Below are 889 nucleotides of genomic sequence, written 5' to 3'. Positions count from 1 at the left end.
CAACCACAGATGTGCAAATAAATGTCAACTCACTTAAACTGATAGTAACTAAGACAACACTAAACATGGCAACTGTCAGTGTGATAATGTAAATAGGGGAGATAAAAGAGAAGACTTTTGTTTTCACTGTACTATGCGTGCGTTAGCAGAAAGTAGAAGGGAACCAGAGAAACTGAAAATGGGGAAAATAGATGAACTGGGGTGGTAAGATTATGTGAACATTTTTTAATTTTAAATTTCCTTTACTAAAGAAGATAGACCAATGGCTAACAAACATGAAAAAATGCTCATCATCCCTAATTATTAGAGAAATGAAAATCAAAACCACCTTGTGATATCGTCTAACCCCAGTGAGAACGGCCCACATCACAAAATCTCAAAACTGCAGATGCTGGCATGGATGTGGAAAGAAGGGAACACTTACACTGCTCGTGAGACTGCAGTGTAATAAACTAATAAACTAATAAAACCTTTTTGGAAGGAAGTATGGAGAACCCTCAAAGAACTCAAGCTAGATGTCCCATTTGATCCTGCAATCCCATTACTGGGCATCTACCCAGAAGGAAAAAACTCCTTTTATCATAAGGACACTTGAACTAGACTGTTTATCACAGCTCAATTTACAATCGCCAAAATGTGGAAACAGCCTAAATGCCCACCAACCCAGGAATGGATTAACAAGCTGTACGCTATGTAAGCTATGTACACCATGGAATACTATTCAGCCACTAAACAAATGGAGACTTTACAGCCTTTGTATTAACCTGGATGGAAGTGAAACACATTATTCTTAGTAAAGCATCACAAGAATAGAGAAGCATGAATCCTATGTACTCGATTTTTTTTTAATTTTTTTTTTATTTCAACTTTATTACTTAGAACGTTTTTT

This window comes from Otolemur garnettii, unplaced genomic scaffold (genome assembly GCF_000181295.1).
Source record: "Otolemur garnettii isolate 467f Iridium unplaced genomic scaffold, OtoGar3 scaffold00119, whole genome shotgun sequence".
NCBI lineage: Eukaryota > Metazoa > Chordata > Mammalia > Primates > Galagidae > Otolemur > Otolemur garnettii.
This window is presented reverse-complemented; position numbering follows the sequence as displayed.